Raw genomic sequence first — 22,442 nt, forward strand, 5'->3', positions numbered from 1 at the left:
ATATGACTGAATATTGCTAGTCACTATAGTTTTGGTTAATGTAGTACAATTATTGGTATTGAAATATGCATTATAATTCAAGAAGGTAATATATATTTAAAATACCTATGATCAATGTCAACACATTTAGAGCAGCACAGCCGACTGTGGTCCTGGCACAATATAGTTAATTGTTCATCTTTGTGAATATCACATGCTCTGAGATAATTCTCCATTTTCTTAGAAAGCGGCCACTTCATGATTTCATCCTTTCCATACGGAGATTGTTTATAAAACCACCAACCATGCTGTCTGTGATACTTAATACACCCCGGGTGTACATTGTCCAGGGTAATCATGGAACTTAGGCTGGAAATCCATGGTATAACATGGAATTCCATGGTAATCCCTGGAATTTGAAACAGTTTCCAGGGTTTTCCAGGGTTTTGTTCTAGAAATGTCCATGAAACGTGGACTTTTTTTCCAAGCATTTTCCAGCCTTGGATGGAAGCATGGAAAAGGAATGGAAAACGCTGGATTTAGGCTGGATAACCCTGGAAAATATTTCCAGATAGCATGGAAAGTGGAACATAGAATTTTTTAAGCATGGAAAAGACTCTAACATTTTCAGCTAACCCTGGAAAAAACTTAGACTTTATAAGAGGAGAAAATAACTTATAAAAATGCAACACATTTTATTCAAAGTAAATCAGAGTTCAACAATTTACACAACATATGAATAAAACATATAACAATGTGCATAGTTTGGGCAGAAATAGTAGTAGTTATAGTAGTAGTAGTAGTAGTAGTAGTAGAAGTAGTAATGCTGGTGCTGGCAGTAGAATATGTTGTAGGAGTAGAAGTAAAAGTGGTTGTTGTATAAGTTGTACAAGCAGTTAAACTACTGATAATTATACTATTGGTGCAAATTTAAGTGACAGTAGCAGTTACTATTGTGTTGTTGTTTTAGCATTTACAGGAATAGTAGCAGTAATGGTAGCAATAGTAGTATAAATAATAATAACAATACTAGTAGCAGCAGTAGTAGTAGTAGTTAAGGAAGTAGCATTAGCAGCAGCAGCAGTAGTAGTAGTAGAAGTAGCAGCAGCAGCAGTAGTAGCAGTAGCAGCAGCATCAGTAGTAGTAGCAGTAGTAGTAGCAGTAGTAGTTGAAGTACTAGTAGTAGTAGTAGTAGTAGTAGTAGTAGTAGTAGAAGTAGTAGTAGTAGTAGAAGAAGTAGAAGTAGCAGCAGTAGTAGTGGTAGAAGTAGTAGTAGTAGTAACAGCAGCAGCAGCAGTAGTAGTAGTAGTCGCTGCAGCAGGAGTTGTAATAGTAGCAGCAGCAGCAGTAGCAGTAGTAGTAGTAGCAGCAGCAGCAGGAGTAGTAGCAGCAGCAGCAGTAGCAGCAGCAGTAGCAGTAGTAGTAGTAGTTGAAGCAGTAGTAGTAGTTGAAGTAGTAGTAGTAGTAGTAGTAGTAGCAGTAGTAGCAGCAGTAGTAGTAGTAGTAGTAGTAGTAGTAGTAGTAGTAGATGTAGTAGTAGTAGTAGTAGTAGAAGTAGAAGTAGTAGTAGTAGTAGTAGTAGCAGTAGTAGTAGTAGTAGTAGTAGTAGTAGGTAGTTGTTGTTGTTGTTGTGGCTGTTGTAATAGTAGTAGTAGTTTTGCAGAAGTAGTAGTAGTAGTAGTAGTACTAGTAGTAGAAGTAAAAGTAGTAACTTTCAACAAGTTTAAATTCCTTAACCCTGTTCAAGGTGTATACACACTCAATATTTAACTACAGTCCAGGTTTGCAATTAACAAACTATCTGAAAAGCCTGTGTGTGAGTCAGATGTGTCTGCGGCTAATCTATTGGTTATAAAATATCACAGCCTTTTCTGATTGGCTGAGTTCAAATACAGAAAGTTTACCTGTTAGATTGAAATTATGGAGAAGGCGTATTGAAGAAAAAATGCAGGTTAAACTTGTTGTTAAAATGAAGTTAATGTAATTTCACAAACAGTAGAGTTTAACTTAATGAGTTTTTTCCATTAACAAGAATTTCTTAAAATAATAATGTATGGATATCATTTGGAAAGTGACATGAAATGTTGTTAAAAAGTGATGCATACAAGTGTTTCAGAAGTCTGTCTAGGAATAGAACAACAACTGAAGGTTTGTGCTTTTCATTATTTCTAAATATTCCTTTAAATTTATTCTTCTTATGTCATCATTGTAGACCTTTTTTATGTGACATTTTAGGTAAAAGTATGGCAAATATAGAAGTTTAAAAGCAGCTGTCACACACATTTTCACTAAGTGCAGTTTGCAGCTTGATAAAGGAAGTCCTATGTGGAGATATTAATAAGCTTGAATGTAGTATCGGAAGTTTATAATGCATGGCTAGGGAACTGAGGCTAAGGGAGTTATGTGCTGTGCATGATGAGAACTCAATGCTCATTAATGCTGTTAATGTTTATAAATAAATTAATTAAACCAATAGCATTGTTTTTTAGGTTTCACTGTACATTTTCATACCAATAGAATTACACATCATTCTAATTATAGCAATAATAAATTTGTACTAATCATACCTACAAATTTTGTTATGCTATGCTTTGTGATGTATTAACTTCATTGTAAGTTATTATTTAAAGACAATTTTACTAAATATTTAAAACAATACTTGAATTATTTTCTATATACATTTTCATTATGTGCTTTAACTGTAGCTGACCAGTTGATGGAAGATACTGCAGAGTTTGGCAGGGACATAACCCAAGACAGCAAAGCGGCTCTTTTGGCGCATTTACCAAGAGGACTAACATGGCCACAAATTCATGGTAAATATTGTTATGCCCTGGGCTCATATAAGTAATTTAGTGTTAACCACCTGAAAGTATTTTGTCTTTTTGGTATCCAATATTTTGGTCTAGTTTCAATTACAGGTTATTTTTATATGAATTAGCAAATTAGCATATCTTTCATATAGCAATATCTGAATATAAAATTCCTATATATGTTTGAGTTTCCAGATACATGCTAGTGTACCCCGTTTTGGGGCATTTAAGAAAACAACAATATAAATTTCAAAATAAAAGAGAGTCATATAAAAATATAAGTTAAATCAACAATTTATTCACTTTAAAGTCTCAGTTTTCCTGTGTGGTTGCCTGTTTGCAAGTAGATTAAAGCCCGCTTGCAAACTTTAAGAGAATAAATTTCACTAAATGGAAAAGAAATAATTGCTAACTACTTAGGATCGTAAATGTTCGCTCAAATACAAAAAAGCCAGATGTACCGAATTGAGCAGTGATATGAAATATCTAAAATAGATTAAAATGTGAATGAGCATTGAAGTATAGATATTCAATCATATGATTGCTGCTCATTTACTTTTACAGATGAATGTAAAAAACTTATGACTTTCTTGTAATATTGTTTGCTTTGTTTTTCTTTCAGAGATCATGCAGGAGCCGTACAGTATAACAGCAGTACAAGTTCTATAAAAGATCCACGACCTACTGAAGCCCAGCTAATTAACAAAAAAGTTTTTAAAAACTGTAATTTTATCCCACCTGGGTACTTATAATTTACTAACTGTCACTTGGAAAGTAATACATGTACATGCATTCATGTTCTGAATTTCTTTGAACAATAAAATTATATAAAAGTATTTTAATGAAATTGAGCACCTAAATTGCATTAAAGTGAAAGTAGCTGAGAAAAATAGTAGTGCTGCAACAATACGCCAAAAACCGTATTGCAATATATTGTCAGCTCAAAAACCCGTATTGCAATATATCGCAATATATTGATAACTTGTACCAAAATTATAACTTGCCAATTACCCAATAATCCCATAAATTTCAATTTTAAAGCAAATTCCGGTAAATATTTACTATAAATGTGCTCAAGAATAATTAGAAACACAAACATTTGCAAATTTTCTTAAGTATCAAATACATTTTTGCAATTGTTACTATTTAAAGATGTGATGAAATAACGTCCAACCGGGGCGTTTTTCCCACTGAACACGCGTAATTCAGCTGACGTGATGTTCCCGTTTTTATACAACACAAAATACACCCATACTTTCCATGCGACGTTCTACATGTCTGTATAATTTTCGCGCGCTTTTTATTGAGACAAAGGATAAAGCACTTTTTATTTGACGCTATAATTTTTTATTGTCGCGTTAGCATTCAAATTTGGAAGCGTGTTTCCGAAATTCGGATTACAAATAATGCTCAAATCAGAATCGAACGAAACATTTACAGCTGTGCGCAATTAATTCAACGATAATCTGTTCAAAAGCATCGAATGAATGCTCCCATGTAACAACGCTACTCCGTATAATACACTTTTTAGAATGCTTTTTTTACATAAAAAATAATTTACACTGCTTTGTTTTGTTTACCTTTTTATCATTAATTCGGATGGCTTTTCTGGACGAAATGTGAATGAATTTTTGTAAAATTTTCGTACCGGTATGATGAAAATCATATCGCAATACAATATGCGGATTGCGTATTGCGATATATACCGATATACCGGTATATTGTTGCAGCCCTAAAAAATAGTATCCTTAATTGTTCTCATGGGCAGCTACATATATTGTGACAAACATGAAGTAGCTAAAATAACTTAAATTTTTCATTTTGTTTCTTGTATATCGTTTGTACAGGGTTCGTGAATTGTTACTGTATATTACTTGACTTGCTTGTATTTTGTTACTTTGAATACATGTTGTTAAGGTTGCATTATACTTTTTAACTTTTAAAGTAGCGCCTGTTCTGTTATGTAAGGGCCTGATTTATGATAATGGACCTAGAGGCTTTGTAAGCATGTATTAAACAACACTTGTTTGATCTGAATAATTTGTTAAATAAATGTAACACAATTTGTAATCTGATGTTATATTTTGATGAATTGTGAACAAAATAATGCATCGAAGAAACTAAGGCATTATGTTGATTTTTTGTTTTGTTTTAATCTAACCTTAAATTATGATTTATTTAAGCTGTGAGTATTGTATTCATTTAATACATGAATATTGTTTTTAGACCAGAAATTTCTTTTTCTATTCAGTGACCATGGTAAACGCTGGACAATTTTCCATGTTATACCAGGCATCCATGGAATATTAAACAAAGAAAAAACCTGGAACATTTTCCAGGGTTTTCCAGCCAGCATGGAAAAAATACCGTCCGAATACTCCATGTAATCTGGAAAACCCTGGAAAAAAATCCATGGTTTTCCAGATTACATGGAGTATTCGGACGGTATTTATTCCATGCTGGCTGGAAAACCCTGGAAATTGTTCCATGGTAATTATTCCAGGGAGCCTGGAAAACCATGGAAACTATTCCAGGCTATTTCCACATACCATGGACAATTTTCCACCCTTTTTTTTTAAATATTGACGCTGGAAAAGGCTGGAAACTTAGTCCGAATACTCCAGCCTCATATTTTCCATGGATTTCCATGGAAAACCCTGGACAAAGTACACCCGGGACTGTCCACAGTAAAATGTATTGCATTTTTCACAGTAAAATACTGCATTTATCTCCTTATTATGCCCCTCACAGATTGAACAACAATATTCTTTATCCACAACATGTCCTTCAGCAACAGAACCCACAGAAAATGTTGCCATGTTTAATAATGAAATTTAAGCAAACTTAAATTAAAATGAAATGTAAAATCAGAGTATGGCTGTTAAACAAAATTTATATTTAAGAAGAACACTTAACATTTTGTTTTTTAAGTCAAGCAATTAAAAAAAACACTTTAAATTGTGTGTTAACAGTCTAGAAATTTTACATCCGAACAGAAACCAAGCTAAGCTTCAAATGACATTCATTGGTCCGATACAAGTATACAGTTTAACAATGTGAGCTCAGTCAGTGACACTCAGATTATGTTCTGCAGTGAATAAGATTTGTAGCGTAACATAAACTTACTGTAAACCTGCTTATCACACAGATCCTTAAAACAAGTGGTATTATGAATTAGTCACACATCTGATCCTTCAGCATAAAACATTATATTGTTTCTTTGTTCAGTTAACTTATTGTTAACAGGAAATTATGGTTAAACTCTCTGAAATAAAAAAAAAGTTGTTTGTGACAACTGCTTTAACAAGAGAGTCAAGATTGAACAAGATTGCTCACCTGGGTAAGAGAGCAAGGCAAATATTGAGCACATGGGCATGGATACAACAAAGTTTGTAAAATTCTATAATCTGATGTCATACCAAATATAAAAGCTGTGTGCTGTGTGGGGTAAGATAAATTCTTTGTAATTAATTTTGATATATATATATAGGATCTGGCACAAGTTGTCATATCATACCATATTTAATTAAACGAGTTCAGGAATTTTGTTAGTAAGCGAGCCTTTGGCGAGCTTACTAACGAATTTCCTGGCCGAGTTTAATAAAATATGGTATGATATGACAACGAGTGTCAGATCTTTTTTCTCACATGCTTTTAAATAACCAAAATAAATAAATATTTACACAAACATAATGATAAATCCCCAATGTTGTTTACATTTCGTGACGTCATTTGATGTTGCAGTGTCATTTCAGCAAAATAACAAAATGTGATTGGTCAATACACGAAAATTAAGCCAATGAAAACGCTTTAAAATGTTGTATTACACATGTGTAATATAAAAAAATATGTAATGGTTGTATTACATGGGAAATAGGGTACATATTGATTATTACAACTATCCAACCAAAATCACGAAGAACAACCAGTCTTCAGGTGTGGCCATACATACCATACGTCCCGGATCATCCGGGACAGTCCCGGACATGCATACCCTGTCCCACAGTCCCGGAAATTCGTCAAATGTCCCAGATTTCAGTAAAACCTGTATGTTCCTTATCTAAGCATGCAAATCTGTACTTGCCACTGATATTGCGTCATCTCCAAAGCAATGCCTGTCCTATTAGGCAAAAACGCTACGTGTCAAAATCGATCAATTAACGGGGGTCCTATTATCTTGTCGATTGTCTCGTAATCACAGTCAAACAAAAGGGGTTAATTCGTTGTGAATTGGCTTGCTCAAATTTGATGGCTGTGTAGTTTTAACTGATTACGCGATGCACATTCATAAATAAATCCAGTTTCACCCGGATTTTCGCAGTGTCAGATTCATTCACACTCATATTGCGACAAACAACACCCCTTTACGCTCAGCGCATACAATGTAAGTTGTAACAGTTTGACATCATAGCTTACACCACGCGCGCCACCCATGACAACGTCTGAATTCATCACCCGTGTTTCACGCAGTCCACGTTTAAGTGTATACAGTGACTGAAAATTAAATCAGCACTAAACTATCTCATGTTTATATACATGTGCTCTTTTCAAACACGCAAAACACGTGCCTTGTATCTAGTAACGGATGTAGAAATGTTTAATTTGTCAATTGTTTAAGCAATTTACGATGTTATTTATAATTTATTCTTCTTGTTTAAATAACGTTTTTTTTGTGCATTGATCTTAAATGGATGTAAAATTTGTTTATTCCAGGTAAGTTACATAAGTAATTTAACTAATTGGATATCGCGAAAAAATGCGTACCAAAAATACATGTATGACTTCATATATCGCTATTTGTATACATGTCCCGGAAAATCGGCAAATGTCCCGGAAAATTTAGCACAATGTTCCGGAATCGGTCTGAAAATTTATGGCATGTATGGGTGTGGCAAATAGATATTTTTTTAAAATAAATACCACATTTGCCAGGGTATAAGTCCCACCAGCCCCTGCGAAAATTTGTTCTAGAAATTGGAACTGTTCTAGAACTGTTCTAGAACATCAAGAACAGTTATAGAATGTTCCATATTCACGTTCTATAACTTATGTTCTGGAATTGTTCCAGAACAGTTTTCTAGAATAATTTTAGAACATTTGTGGAACAATGCTTAGTTCTGAAACTGTCCCAATAATATACAAGAACATTTTTAGAACATTTCAAGGACAAAATAAGTTCAAGAAATTTATAAAAATGTTTTAAAATGTAGTTCTAAAACACATTTTGAACTCTTTAAGAACCAGTACGTTCTACAAAAGTTCTAATGGGGAATAAGAACACATATAGAACAGGTCTAGAACCAAGGGTTACAATTGATCTACAATTGTTCTAGATATTTAAAATAAATTAATTCAGACAATGATAATTTGACTTCTTTCAAATTAGATTTCAAAACCATTTTCATATTGAAACTTTGCTTGCTGATGTGTCTGCAAGATATTGCTGTCATATAATGATATATATATATCATACACAGAGGACTAATGTTAAGGAGGAGTGTTTGTTGATAGTTTTGGGATGGGAGGCGGAAAACTACAACGGGCAAGGCATGGTCAGGGGTGATAACCCCAAAAAAAGGTTAGGGTAAGGGTTAGGGGTCGGGTTAGGGTTAGGGTTGGGTTTAGGCTAACCCAAACCCTAACCCGACCCCTAACACTAACCCTAACCCTCTAACCCCCCCCCCCTTGCGCAATACCATACCATGCCTCGCCCGTTGTCGTTTTCCGCCTCCCTTTTGGGATACTTTGTCTTATTTCTAATCCTAAAACATGATGTGGGTACTCACTAGAAACGACGTAATGAGGCATTCCTAATGAGTATCCAAACATAAGCTTTCATGGAGAACTGGAGAAAATTATCCCTGAAATACCATAAACAAGAGGGCCATAATGGCCCTGTATCGCTCCACTGTTTTTTCATGCGAAAAAAATGTGCAATGCGCATGGGTTGAAATGTACTCAAGCATGTGACTTTCTCTTTCTATCCCTCGTCCCACTGGGCACTTAAAAGTTGGAAGGGTGAGCTTTTCTATATATGGAAAAAGTTACTATCGTGTTAACTAAACAGACTAAAAAGCCCGGGAATCGTTGCACAGGTCCTTTGCTTATAACATAGGTACATTTATCTCTCCAAAAGATATTGTCGTTCTTTCTATTTTACATATTTTTAGATGCTGAAGATCAAATCTACGAATTTGATTTGAAACAGATTCACAAGACCCATAGGAATCAAAATGCCTTAACCCTTTACCAAACGACACATTTTGGACTTTCCCAATTTGAAAGAGGTTGCAGACGACAATTAAATTGTAATGGAATATGAAGGAAATGATCAGGTAGGGTAGAAATAATTGTGATAAAAGGAGATATTGCTCATCTTGAGCAATTTCTCCTTTTATCACAATTATTTATAAAGTTGTCAGCTACAAACCCGTAAAATCCTGTTAGTGTTTGGTAAAGGGTTTAAATAATCTCTGGTTCCTTCTTAGAGCCTTTCACACATTTATAACAAATACAATAGTACCATCTTTCTTTGTAAAGAATCATCTAATAGAGGACTATAAGATGTCACTACATACCAAATTTGGTAGCCCTTAAGGCCCAATGATTATGGACGGAAAGATTTTAAAAGTTTTCACAAAATAGGCCTTATATAAGCAAATTTTCAATTTTCGGCCCCCCCCCAGGGCAGGGTCAAATTTGACCCCAGGGGCATAATTTGAAGAAACTTGGTAGAGGACTATAAGATGTCACTACATACCAAATTTGGTAGCCCTAGTCCCAATGATTATGGATGAAAAGATTTTTAAAGTTTTCACAAAATAGGCCTTATATAAGCAAATTTTCCATTTTTTGAACCCCGGGGCAGGGTCAAATTTGACCCCAGGGGCATAATTTGAACAAATTTGAAAGAGGTTCACCCCAGGAACATTCCTGAGAAATTTCATCAGAATTGGACCAGTAGTTTAGGAGAAGATGTTTAAAAAAAAGTTAACAGACGCACGCACGACGGACACAGGACCATGACATAAGCCCCGCTGGCCTCTGGCCAGTGGAGCTAAAAACTTCTCCTTTAAGTCTTAACCAAGTCTTATTGTACACACATACATATACATGTATATAACTGACTATAATTTGTCACCAAATTACACATTATTTGAAAACAGAATGACCGTATTTGTTCGGAAGTCTGCATACATATAAAGTGTCTTCTAAATTTGCTTGTAATCTTGTGTCAATGAACACTAGTTCTTAACATTCACGATCACAAGGGTCTCAGAGAACTAAACTGGAATTAGGTGACTTAGCTACTACAGGAGCTTCTGGTAACTGCAATGGGTGGATTTCCTACATCTTTTTCATAATAGAGTCAGATATTTGTGTAGTTTTTCTAAATTTAATCTGTCTCCAATAGTGCGTAGAACGTGGCACTGGAAGTGTATCATCGTCAAAATACAGTTTCTTCACATGCTTCAGTGGACCTGGAAAAATGACATATGAATGTATATTTTTGAAGTGAAAAGGAAACAAATATAAACTCTTTACAGGGGCGGCGAAATCTCAAAAAACTATACTTGTCCACGGACAGCCATTTAGGAAATTTAACTTGTCCGTTGCTGAACTACACTTGTCCGTAATTATGTCCCCCACTATAGTAGTGGGGGACATATTGTTTTTGCCCTGTCTGTTGGTTGGTCTATTGGTCTGTTTGCGCCAACTTTAACATTTTCAATAACTTTTGCAATATTGAACATAGCAACTTGATATTTGGCATGCATGTGTATCTCATGGAGCTGCACATTTTGAGTGGTGAAAGGTCATCCTTCAAGGTCAGAGGTCAAATATATGTGGCCAAAATCGCTCATTTTATGAATACTTTTGCAATATTGACGATAGCAACTTGATATTTGGCATGCATGTGTATCTCATGGAGCTGCACATTTTACTTGGTGAAAGGTCAAGGTCATCCTTCAAGGTAAGAGGTCAAATATATGTGGCCCAAATCGCTTATTTTATGAATACTTTTGCAATATTGAAGATAGCAACTTGATATTTGGCATGCATGTGTATCTCATAGCCCGTCTGTAGATCTGCCATAGTCATTAGCACTTTTCTATGGAATTCCATAGAAAATATTATGGAATTCTACGGAAATCGATGGACATCCATGGAATTTGATGGAATTCCATCCACTTGCCAATTTTCCATCTGAAGCTGTTATGGAATTCCACGGAATCTCCACTAAAATTCCATGCATTTCCACGGAATGTATGGAAAACACCATGGAAAGTTGGACTTAGCCATTTTTTCAACGGAAATCATTATGGAAAATAACTTATACATTTTCTTGGATGGAAATCAATGGAAAATAACTTAGAAAATTTTCGCTGGTTGTCTGAAATGTATTTGTAGCTTAATACATGTATGAATTTATTTGCATCATGTATTTTGTATTTAAAAGAAAATGCAATAAAGATAATTATAGATTTGTTCTAGAAATTGGAACAGTTCTGGAACTGTTCCATATTTGTGTTCTAAAACATATGTTCTGGAATTGTTCCAAAACAGTTTTTTTAGAATAAATCCAGAACATTTGTGGAAAATGGCTTAGGACTGAAACTGTTCCAATAATTTCAAGAACCTTTTTAGAACATTTCAAGGACAAAATATGGTCAAGAAATTTCTAAAAATGTTTTAAAATGTAGTTCTAGAACACATCTAGAATGCTTTAAGAACCAGTAAGTTCTACAAAAGTTCTAATGGGGAATAAGAACACAAATAGAACACCTTACACTTACAAATAGCCAAATGGACTTCATAGTTGTGACAGCAGCAGCAGCAGTAGTAGTAGTAGTTGTAGATGTAGTAGCTGTATTAGTAGTAGTAGTTGTTGTTGTTGTTGTAGGTGTTGTTGTTGTAGTAATTGATGTAGTAGCAGTAGTGTTTTTTTATATCAGTAGAGGTTGTGGTGGTAGTAGTAGTAGTAGAAGTAGTAGCATTAACAGTTTTTGTAGCAATAGTAGTAGCAATAGAAGTAGCAGTAGTAGCAGTTGTTGCAGTAGTAGCAGTTGTTGCTGCTGTTGTTGTTGCTGCTGTTGTTGTTGTTGCTGCTGTTGCTTCTGTTTTTGTTGCTGTTGTTGTTGGTGGTAGTGTTGTTGATGCTGTAGTAATTAAAGTAGTAGTTCTGCAGAAGTAGGAGTAGTTGTTACTTGCAAAGCAATTTCTACAAGTTTAAATTCCTTAACCATGTCCAAGTGGTATACACACTGTTTTTTAGCATAGGTGCAATGCACCTATGCTTAAGGTATATACTACATTTCGAAAATGCACATGATACGGTTGACCATTATGAAGCCTTACCTGATAAAAAATCAGACGAAATTTCTATTTAATATAGTATATGGTAATTCTACAATTTTTTTATTTGGAAACATTTTTCTAACGTTTTCTTTCAAGAATATTGCTGACACCGTTTTTAGTGAATTTTTCTAAGACCGTTTTATGTCAAAAAATCTTCTTATAACCTAAAACAAATTTCGTTCGTAAAACAATTCTATCTGCACTATAAATCTCAATCTCCTACGCAGTGGTCTCCCTTATACTAGAAGTTACTGACCGGGCGAAGCAAGGGAAGTTGCTGCTGTGAGGAGTTTCTATAAAAATCTGCATTCAGAAATCTGTATTCAGAACTTAATCTGTTGTTACCACAATTTTTACGACAAATTCTTGACGCAGACGAATAGGGTAGCGTCTATTTTCATTTGTGAAAAGAATAGTTCGATACAGATCTGTCCGTGCTTAAACTTTGAAAGGCTTGGGTAATTATTTTTCATAAGCGTTTCAAACACTGATGTAAATGGAAAGATTATCTATTTAAATAGTCGGTAATTGTTTGAAATTAGCGACTATTTTTTTCCGAATGAAAAAGTCGTTCTGTCTCGCACATATTAATGATAACGTTCATTACCACATTGTACAAATATCTCTCAGGAGCATGTAATTGTTATGAGTTACTTCATCTTTTCATTACACAAACAATGGACACATCTGTAGGAAACTATTCTTGTCCAAATGAAAACAACAACAGAAATAAACGTTTAGCCAAAAATAACATTTACATCCGGGCATTTACTTTCTCGCAAAATACCAAGCTCACTTAATACGTGTTCCTGATGTTCCGATTGTTATAGGAAGATTTGCAATATTTCCTCACTTCCTGTTTCATTATTTGTACTTTATCTTAAAAATAACCTTTCTTCTTGATAGCCTTTTAGTTTTTCATTCAGTCATCTGTTCCCTTAACATTTACTTAAGCAGCAACTTCCCTGTATCTTGCACCTATGCTTTTAACGCCATCGGCGCTCTCGTTCTCAATATCAAACTCAGCCAGTCCAGGTTGTCAAATAACAATCTATCTGATAAGCCCAGCTTGTGCCGTGAGTCAGATGTTGGGTATGTTTGCTGTAAATCTATTGGTTATAAGATATATCAGCCTTTTCTAATTGCATGGTTCAAACAGAAATCTCAAACCTAAATTCAAGCACTTTTCAAGGACTTTTCAAGGCCAAATTTTCATTTTCAAGGCCGAGAACCGTACGTTAGTTTCCTTTAAAAACTGCATTTTCAAACCAGATTAACATAGTAAATATCGTTTTTTTATTTGCTCAAACACATTACACTTATTCCACAATAACTCATACATGTTATCCATCCTTAACTCAATGAGTCTCACATATGTACAGTACAGCCAACGCGGCACAAACATAATCCGCGGCTACGCCACGGCCAGATTATTAGTACGGGGCCGCCGAATCGTGTGTTCACGCGGCGTATCGCCGTGGCAATCAGCATCGATCCGCGCAACGACGCAGAGTCTGTATTAACCTCGCGTAATTTAGCGCAGTAAATCCGCCGCATACGTACGCGGCAGAGCGAGTGAAAAGATATCCACCTACATGTACATACATGTATGTGAATCGTAGAATTAATTACGCGCAACTGTTAATGTTTCGTTCGATTATCATTATTAAATTTGTTATCCGAAACACACTTCAGAATTTTAATGCTAACGCGACCTTTGGCAAATTCTAGCGTCAAATAAACAGTGCTAAAATATCCTTTGTTTCATAAAAAGCGCGCGAAAATTATGCAGACATGTAGAACATTGTTTGGAAAGTTTGGGTGTATTTTGTGTTGTATAAATACATGAACATCACGTCAAGCGTAAATCGCGTGTTCAGTTGAAAAAAAAGCACCGATTAGACGTTATTTCATCATCTCTATGAATAGTAACACATGCCAAAATGTATTTGATACTTAAGGAAATATCGAGAATGTTTGTGTATCGTAAATATTTACCAGCATTTGCTTTTAAACTGGAATATACATAATTATCGGGTAATTAGTAGCGATATTAACTGTATAATATGAACAAAATCAAACGTGTTTACATACACATATTCAAACAATAGTTATAATAAGCTGATAATCAACAAAACAACAAATACGTCGTCACCGTCTTGATTATTGATGTGGCTTCAAACTGCTAATTTTCTCAGCTTAAATATAATAGCAAAATCAACATGCAATTAATTTATAAATCCACCATATGCTGGAGCCTTGACCACTTGTATGTGCGAAAACATAATTATGTGACATTGTTTATGTGTGAAATACATACACTACGGGCGGCAAACAAACTTAATTGGCCAGACACATTAACTATGCTTACATGTATATGCTAATACAATCCGCACACAATACATTTATTATAATTTTAATTATTATTATAATTGTTCTTTCAAAATTTGTTAACTACATGTAACTAAAAAATTTAAAAAGATTTTTTATTTCATGATGCGCATCGACTCGGCATCATGTCGCGGATCGCGGCATGCCTCGGCGGACAGATGCGAAGTTTCGCGGCGAAATGCGACTTGCCGCCGCCTACTGACGCGGCTTCAACGACGGACGCGGCATCGACTCGTTTCGCCTTGCCGCCGCGGATACGTTTGTTCCGCATTGGCTGTACTGTATTTACTTTTAAAAGTTATTACAAACAAACACATTGTCTCTTTCTATGCTCACATCAAACAGACTAGTTCATTACATTTGAACAGCAGTCAGTTACTATAACATTTTGTCTTTAACAGAATTGATTTCCTTTTCCAGTTCTTCCAGCTCTCTCCTCTTATTCAGTTAACCACCCTGGTTTGAAACGACACTTCCCCATCCCTGCGTTTTCACTAGCAAAAATTGATCACAATGGAGAACCTCTGACGTAGTACACATAATCTGTGACGTGTACACAACGATTCGTACTAAATAGTGTACGAAACTTATATTTCGTATTCAACTTTTTTGCGCAAAGGAATTTATGATAAATTTTCATAATATTTCCCTTAAGAACGATTTAAGTAAAATAATTAAAGCCATGATAAAAGTAATTTGAGCATAAATAAACATTTTCAAGGCTTTTTTACATGAAATAAGCACTTTTCAAGCACTTTTTCAAGGCCAACCTTTGTTCAAGGGCTTTTCAAGCCTTGGACTCGTTTTCAAGCACTTTTCAAGCCCTGTGCGAACCCTGAATTGGCTGAATTCAAATACAGAAAGTTTACCTGTTAGATTGAAACATGAAACATGGTGGACAATGTACTGGTTAAACTTGTTAAAATAAAGTTGAAGAAATTTAACAAACAGAAGAGTTCATTAGTTTTTCCATTTAAAACATTTTCTTAAAATACTTATGTATTTATATCATTTGGAAAGTGACATGAAATATTGTTAAAGAGTGATGCATACAGTGTTTGAGCAGTCTGTCTAGGAATAGAACAACAACTGAAGGTTTGTGATTTTTATTATTTCTAAATATTCCTTTAAATTTAATCTTCTTATGACATTATTGTAGACCTTTTTATGTGATATTTGAGGTTTTAGTATGGCAAATATTAGTTTAAAAGCAGCTATCACCCAAATTTTCACTTAGTGGAGTTTGCAGGCTGAAAAGGGAAGTAATAAGACCTATGTGGAGAAATTAATAACGTTGAATGTAGTATCGGAATTTTATCATGCAAGGTTATAGAACTGAGGCTAAGGAAGTTTTGTACTGTGCATTTGAGCACTTAATGCTCATTAATGGTGTTAATGTTTATAATTATCCCCCGCCATAGGCGGAGGGATATTGTTTTGGCGTTGTCTGTCCATCCTTCCGTCTGTCCGTCTTTCCATCCGTCCATAGCCATATCTTGGAAGTGCTTTGGCAGATTTCACTGAAACTTGGTGTGAGTATGTATATGGATAAGAGGATGATGCATGCCAAATGGCATTGTACACCATTAGTTAATAAAAGAGTTATGGTCCTTTGTATCTTGAAAAAATGCTTTTTTTGTGTGTCCAAGGCCATATCCTGGAAGTGCTTCGGCGGATTTCATTGAAACCTGGTTCGAGTATATATATGGTTAAGAGGATGATGCACGCCAAACGGCATTGTACACCATCTGTTAAAAACGGGGTTATGGCCCTTTGTATCTTTAAAAAATGCTTGTTTGAGTGTCAAATATAATACTTATGTGTCCAGAAGCATATTGGCGGGGGATATCAATTCAATGAATTTGCTTGTAAATAAAAAATTAAACCAATGGAATTGGTTTTTAGGTATCTGAGTGTGCATTTTCATACCAATAGAATTATACATCATTCTAATTATAGCAATAATAAATTTGTACTAATCATACCAACAAATTAAGTTATGCTTGAGTGCTTTGCGATGTATTCACTTCGTTTTTAGTTCTCTTTCTAAAGACCATTTAACGACTTAATATTTAAAACAATTCATGAATTACGCTCCCTATACATTTTCATTATGTGCTTTAATTACCATTGATCAGTTGATGGAAGATACTGCAGAGTTTGGCAGGGAAATAATCCAACAGCAAAGCGGCTCTTTAAGCGCATTTACCTAGAGGACTAACAGGGCCACAAATTCATGGTAAATATTGTCATGCCCTGGGCTAGATAAGTTATTTAATGTTAACCACCTGATCGTATTTTGTCTTTTTGGAATTCAATATATTCGTCTAAGCCAGTTACACTTCTCTGGATCCTGGGATAACTTTAAAAGTTCTAAGTATTTTTTCATGAAACTTGAAACATGAACAGATGACAATAAGGACATTTTTCACGTCATTTCATGTTGTTTATAATGCAAGAACTCTGGTTGCTATGGCAACAAATATATTTAACAAACTTAAAATAGTGAAGTTTAACAGGTAGGGGACCATATTGCTTTGCAATGTCTTGTTATAGTTTGAATGTAAATAACTCTTTGCTTTAGACATTTTTGTGATTTTTTATTCTTTAGAGCACATGTGAGCAGTATACAATGTACCTCATACCAAAAAGAACCCGGATGCAGTGACTGGTGTTCAATATTCTCAGAAGAAAAGGAAAATGGCAGTGGAAGACTTGGACAAACATTTTTAAAAACAAGCCTCTGTGTTAAGCCTGGCAGTCTGTGGCTGGTGACATGTTTTATTTTGGTTACTTCTTGTATAAAAAAGACCAGTTATTTATTTTGTAAAAAAAAATTGTGTTTGTTTTTTGTCTTAATTTATTTTATTTTTTTTAATTTAGGAATTTGATAATTGAATAAAGTCCGTGTTCAACAGTACTGAGCATAGTATAATAAATAGCAAATTTACAACAGTTGTTAATTTGTTATGTATTATTATTAACTATGCTCAGTACTTGAATACTGGCTGTCTGCATGGGAATTTGTTTTCTAGAAAGTTGGTTTCAGACTTAAATATTTGAAGTTAACCTTCAGAACTTTTCTAGAATTGTACTGGAACACATCAACTAGAACTGAACTTCTGTTATCATACTGAAAGTGTTCTAGAATTAATAAGGAACAGTTGTTGAACGTTAAAATTTATGAGAAAAAACTCTAGACAATTGTGCGTGATGTGTGTCTGCATGTAATTGTGTGTGTTTATGAACATATGTGAGAAAGGAAGTATACTTGTCATAAGAGAAATGTAAAATTCTACTTCTATGTTTTATATTGTGCCTTTTATAAGTTTTTCTTTTCTCACCTGTATATGCGTGCATGTTTATGGATGTGTTTTTGAATGTGTGCATGCATGCCTGTGGTTAAGAGAGTTGGTACTTTATGAAAATGTAAAACCACTCATTTTTGAATATGTACTGTGACTGCATGTGTGTGGTTAATGATTGATGCCAGATCTTGTTCTTGTTTAACTTCTATGATGAAACCTTTAGTTACATTCACATTTGTTTTTCAAAATCAATGAAATGCCTTTAATCTATAATCTGTTTTTTTCAATTTTATTCCAGCTTTTTATTAAATTCCATAGCTTTTCACGGAATTCCATATAATTCTATGGAATTCCACGGCATTCTATGGAATTCCACTGCGTTCTATGGAATTCCACAGCATTCTATGGAATTCCACAGCATTCTTTGGAATTCCACGGCATTATATGGAATGCCACAGAATTCCACGGCATTTTATGGAATTCCATCCCATATCAAGTCCCTCTTCTGTTGTTTTTTTCACTTTTCCATTGATTGCATGGAATCGGATGGAAAGTTAGTGCCAATACTCCACGGAATTCCATCTAACGATTTCTATAGAATTCCATATGATTCCACGGCAGATCTACAGACGGGCGAGCTGCACATTTTGAGTGGTGAAAGGTCAAGGTCATCCTTCAAGGTCAAATATATGGGTCAAAATTGCTCATGTTATGTCACTTCTGCAATATTGAAGCTAACAATTTTATATTTGAAATGCATGTGTATCTCATGGAGCTGCACATTTTGAGTGGTGAAGGGTCAAGGTCAAGGTCATCCTTCAAGGTCAAATGTCATATAGGAGGACATTGTGTTTCACAAACGCATCTTGTTGTTTATATAAATTATGAACGCATTTATTGATTAATGTAAAATAATGTGGAATATATCAAAATGAGTATGATTTGCTTGTTTTGTTTATAGTCGTATTTCAATGGTACATTCATTATAGCAGTATAATTTATAAACAATATAAAGACTTCCTCAAACTTTTAATCTTGCAAAGCTAGTGTTATTAAAACATGTGTTGAACATAAGTACATCGTAATCTTAACAAAGTAAACTAGTCCAATATGTGGACCTCATCAGAATGACGCTCTGCATCGCTACTGGTAGCAATTTGATTCTCATCAACTCAGGTAACCATTGAAAATCTGTTAGCCAAGTTTCTTGAAAAGTTCTGGTGCGTTTACTTAGATCATATTTTTTTATCATAATCTTTCTTAGTTTTTTTGGGAGGTGGACTGCTCAAAGCTTCGGGTTTCTGCTCCGTTGTTGAAGATTTAAAAAAACATAATGTTCCATCTTTACCATTAAAGTCGTCTTAAATAACAAGGTAGACCGTGTTTTGATTATCTTAGTTTGATACTTTTTATTTCCGTCTGATTGTAAAAATAAAGAAACCAGTCTGTACACTGCCAAACAGTCGGGCTGAATGTTGAAAATGCCAGTCTATTATAGAATAAGGGAGATCAGTGCGCAGGAGAGTGCACGTATTTCAGCTTGATTGCTCCGGAAATAGCAATGTCAATGTAACCGTGTGTCAACATCAAGTTGTAAAACTTAATTAGGACTTTAATACAATGTATTTTTTTTGTATACCTGGACCCGACTTTTAAAAAAACTTGTTGTCCACGGACAACTTAATTGAAAAAAATCAGTTGCCCAGACAAGCAAATGTACGACTCAGGCAACTTGGACATTTGATTTCTCCACCTCTGCTTTAACTCATTAACAGGTTTATAATTACAGACACTTAATTTGGAAGCAAATGATTGTTTTCAAAAAATCAACATGTTCAAACAAATTTAAATTCCTCATTTTCTGTACACTATCAGGTGGTTTTGCTCCCAAGTAGTTTTCTTCCCCCTAGTTGTTTTGCCTCCCAAGTAGTTACCATGGCCATTCTACCTCATGTGGGAGCCACAATACCAAGCGTGAAAATACTACTGGAAGGCAACATAATTCGGACAAAATAATACACTTGTTTTTTCGTTTTATGTAAACAAAGTGTTTTCTTCTGTAATGATGTTTTAGAAATATGCTTTTCTTAAAATTTCAGTAATTTACCTTATACAGCCAGGCATTCCATAATACATTGGTGTTAACATGACCAATGCCATTTTACTGTTGCATGTTATTAATGTTAATTTCACATAATTTTAGATTATTTAATGTTTTGCCAAGTCTCGTCTTCTTGTAGTCATCGATAGATTAAAGTCTCATACCGTATACGTGCGCTTATAAGACGCCCTCGCTTATAAGACGCACCCCGATTTTGGACTTTATAATCGGTGGATTTAAGACTGACCCGCGTGTAAGACGCAGTCAAATTTTGCCATTTTCATTGGCCGAAAAACGGCAGAATGTTGAAAAAAATCAATAAGAAACACATTTTTCAAACTCGCGCTGCATACAATTAGTAATTCACGCAAGTCCGAAAAATAAAACAATCAAACAACAAAGTAAATAATATTTGTTTATTTCATGATATATAAGTAGGTTTTAATTTATTTTCAAGTATTATTCATACAGTAAAAATAATTATCAAATTAACACAATTTCTAACAATTGCGTATTTAATCAATTTGCCATAACAATTTCAAACATATTACGTTCGTAATTGATCGTATCAGTCATCTTAAAATCCCTCGAAATCCTCATCATCGCTTTCACCGAACAGTTTGTAGAATTCCTCACTAGTGAGCTTGTCATCGTAAACCCAGTCGCCGATATCATCATCATCATCATCGTCGCAATCACTAACCTTTGCACAGGCCGATACATGATCTCAGTTTAATCGCCATTTTCCACAAGATCATCAAACAACTCGTCGTCTGTGTACCATCCAATGAGTTTGAGATCATAAGAGTTACGTTTGTGTTTCATTTTGACGATTCCAGTAGTTGTAATTTGTAAATATAATTATATTGTTTGACGGGTATTGAAAACTAAGAGGCAGATATAGATTACCTTGATTATGCAAATGTTACGCCCATTGTCTATAGGTAATGCCTACTTTCATAAAATTAGCCAATCGCGTGATAGAGTGAAATCACGGGTCAAGAAGAAAGCCACCTGTGGATAATTGCATGCGGTCGCTCTTTGCTCCCGCTGTCGTGGGTCCCTAATAAATAAGGTGTCATCGGCAAGGGGGTCGTCTGACTGAACGTGTTTATTTAACAATTGACAGTTGCAAACTGGTAACTATTTTCAGACGATACCCTTATTGCCAATTATGTCTTAATTGACAATTAACAGAGTCGAACAAAGACGATCAGGTGATACAAATTTGTCAAGAAGCACTTGTAATCGAGTGTTTATTTAACAATTAACAGTTTCAAACTGAGAACTGATTTTGCTGTTATTTTAAGCATGTTTGGCATCGTGTCGCCGCTTACACACGTTTACTATTATGACCAATTTATATGACATTTAACGACGTCGCGCGCAGACAATCGGGTGATACAAACTTTTCAAGTATAACCATGGACAATATAACGCCTTACGACCCCAAAATAACAAAATTCAAATAAAAAATAATAGACAACAAAATCAATAACGATACATTTTATTTCAAGTAAATCGGTAACTGAACATAGCGTTCCGATACACGGTACGGGCAAATACAGACTTTAGAGAAAATGCAAATGGCTGCCGCGATGATTCAAAACAACTGACAAGTGTCCAACTTGGCCAGCGTAAGCCCAGTAAACTCGAAATTTTGAAAAATTTCGCTTATTTTCACAAGTAACTCGCTTATTAGACGCGACCCCCACTTTAATTTATTAATTTGAGTCTTAAAAATGCGTCTTATAAGCGCACGTATACGGTAATAAACTATTCCCAGGCCTCAAGAAGTTATTTAAGTGAGCATCACATGTCTATAATCCCAACCTGAAGTTATGTGCAATGAGACTTTCAATGTAAACATTGAGTATTTTTAAATACTGAAACCACTTACCTTATTTGTAGAGTGATCTTCAAAAAATAAGCATTGGTTTTTATGTGGTGTTAAAAAATGATAACCAGTTATAAAACAGAAAAAAAGTTGCGTCCTTTCGACTAATACTCGCCCTTCAGTAAGGCCGAAACTGGGTGGGAGCGAAACAACCCATATTCTTCTTTACAAGCAAATGGACCATTTATTAATTGCAATAATAGCTGTATTAAAAATAGTGTTCGACCCACAATAACATGTTGCCTTACTTAACCCGTGTTTCGTGGTGTTAGAACCCTCTGTCTGGTTGATAATTCTTTATCATATATATCAAGCACTGGTATTTACAATTTTCCGATACACGAAGATGGTTTTCCTTTCGAGGTGTCCTTTATCTTAACATGAAGATAACACTTTACTAATGATGGATTAATTTGGGAAATTAAATTCCAAAGTTTATTTCATCAAAGCATCATACGGGTCTCTCAAAATCTATCTAGCCTAACCCCAAATGTAAAAGATAATTTAATTGGCCAAAATTCACAAACAGAGCAGACTGGTTTTTTATTTTATTTACGTAGACTGTTAGGGGAACACCATGAACGATAAACAGT

General features: G+C 34.7%; 2 protein-coding genes and 1 long non-coding RNA gene across 3 annotated transcripts in view; 1 reads left to right on the forward strand and 2 right to left on the reverse strand.

Moving 5' to 3' along the window:
• The window catches only part of LOC127864689 (uncharacterized), a 258,986-nt gene that overhangs the window by 39,677 nt on the left and 196,867 nt on the right, over positions 1-22,442 (reverse strand). The window lies entirely within an intron of this gene.
• LOC127864683 (uncharacterized) overlaps positions 1-22,442 on the reverse strand; it is a 335,102-nt gene that overhangs the window by 14,620 nt on the left and 298,040 nt on the right. The window lies entirely within an intron of this gene.
• On the forward strand, positions 1,240-3,740 carry LOC127864697 (uncharacterized). The gene is made up of 3 exons (XR_008042219.1): positions 1,240-2,127; positions 2,685-2,795; positions 3,415-3,740. It is a non-coding gene; the product is annotated as an uncharacterized LOC127864697 (long non-coding RNA).

The sequence above is a fragment of the Dreissena polymorpha genome, chromosome 1 (assembly GCF_020536995.1).
Source record: "Dreissena polymorpha isolate Duluth1 chromosome 1, UMN_Dpol_1.0, whole genome shotgun sequence".
Classification (NCBI taxonomy): domain Eukaryota; kingdom Metazoa; phylum Mollusca; class Bivalvia; order Myida; family Dreissenidae; genus Dreissena; species Dreissena polymorpha.